The sequence below is a fragment of the Octodon degus genome, unplaced genomic scaffold (assembly GCF_000260255.1).
Source record: "Octodon degus isolate 3935 unplaced genomic scaffold, OctDeg1.0 scaffold00006, whole genome shotgun sequence".
Taxonomy (NCBI): Eukaryota; Metazoa; Chordata; class Mammalia; order Rodentia; family Octodontidae; genus Octodon; species Octodon degus.
The window spans coordinates 20,785,388-20,787,351 of record NW_004524582.1 but is presented as its reverse complement, the minus strand read 5'-3'; the positions used below and the strand labels follow the sequence as shown (position 1 = coordinate 20,787,351).

Here is a 1,964-nt window from a genome sequence, read left to right as displayed (position 1 = left end):
ATAAGATTGCTCTCGTGTTCTCCACAAGACTAATGCAAATCTTGGTACTCTATTCCTATGAAGCATTGTCCATCATTTTCTTGCATGCAAAGAAATACCATGTAGAACTAGCACGTTTCATGGTGTCAGATCTGATGCCGTTCCTATCTATGAACCAATCACAAGGAGAAGTAATGCATGAGTTGTCATAATTGGCTTAAGACATGTAATGTCACATGGAAGATGAGGAGAAGCAGGAGGAAACATTCATTGGTAGTGAGAGAATCACTGGGCCAGTCAACTTGGAGTCTTGGTGAAACCAAATAATTGTTGCATTGAGAGGACAGAAGGAAGTTGGCAGGACAGCAGATGGTTAGAGAGAGATGTTTGACTGTGACCAGATGTAGGAAATTTCTGTAACAAAAGGAGTGCATGGGGGTGAGAAAAAGGTAACAGAGTTGAGAAGGATGAAGAATTAAAAGCTCAAGAGAAGCATGACCCACAGGGAAATTAAAGACTCCTCAAATGGAACAAGAATAGTTGTCAGAAACAAGGTGGCAGAAATCAGTTAGCAAGTAAGTGTTCTGCTATGAAATCTACAACTTTCCAGGGTCAGACATAAAGACCTATATAACTTCCAGCAGTACAAACTTATGAGGGAAAGTTGATGCACACCAGCTTCCAAACGTTCCCCTGGACAATAGTTTTGTATGCTATAGCCAGAATAATTTATGTAAGTAATCAATTTAATGACATTAGTACCCTGTTTAAGATCTTTAATGCTCTTGCAGCTGCCATTAGGATAAACTATAAACTCTAATATTTCTTACAAGGCTCTTCAATGTGAGGTCTCTCCCACCATTTTTATCTGTAGGATGTTTCTCCAAACTTTGATGATGTACATTTACAGTAAAATATTCAGATTAATGTATTTCCAAAGTGTACATTAAGTTGTTTTATGATAAAAAATGTACTGAGAATAGAAAATGAAGCTGATACATGAGCAGCTAATATAAAGAATGAAAGGAAATTAGTTTTGAAAAATAAATTAGTTTTAAATAGATAAATCCACTATTATAGTTGGAAATTATAGTATTTCTCCCTTGATAACTGATAGAACAATAAAACAGAATGTCAGTCACTATGTAGAAGGACTCCACTACACTACCAAAATATTATCTAACCAATATTTAAAGGCAATTCCAATCAACAATTACAAGATGCTCGTTCTTAAAAAGGGTCTAGAAAACATGTAAGTTAGAACATGCCTTGGGTCTCAAAAGATCACAACAAACTTAGAAGAATCAACATTATAGAGCATGTCTTTCAAATACAATGTACTCAAACTGGAAATCAATAGGAATACCAAATTCTTGATGCCCAAATTCTTGAAAACTAGACAGCATACTTCTAAATAATCCATAATCAAAGAAGAAAGCTTAAAGGAAAAATTGAAGATACAGGATTGAATGAAAATTAAAATATAACAAACCAAATTTGGAGAAAACAGGAAAGTGATATAAGGGTGGACATTTATAGCATAAAGTGTAGATATGGGAAAGGCAAGGAGTTTGAAATCAGTCGTCTCTAACTTCAAGAAGCTAGAAAAAGGAGGGGAAATAAACTCAGTAAGAAGGAAGGAAATTACAAAGAGCGATGAGAAACCATCAAAATTTAAGGCATAAACAATAAAGGAAGTAAATGAAACAAAGAATTAGTTCTTCAGAAAGAATTTCCATAAAACTAACAACACTGGCATAGAAGAGAAGACACAAATTACTGACATCCTGAATGTAACAAGAGATTTTACAGATTTTGTAGACATCAAGAAGATAATAAGGGAATATTATAAGCAATTAGAGCCATCAACATTTGACAACCTAGATAAAATGAACCCAATTCCTTGAACAATACAAATTACCACAATTAACCTGGTATAAAATAGATAAATTAAACTACTAAAGAAATTGTGTCATTAAAAAAAA

At 33.8% G+C, this 1,964-nt stretch overlaps 1 pseudogene; it reads right to left on the bottom strand.

Annotated features, from left to right (window-relative positions):
• The window catches only part of LOC101563170, a 178,272-nt pseudogene that overhangs the window by 41,570 nt on the left and 134,738 nt on the right, over positions 1-1,964 (bottom strand).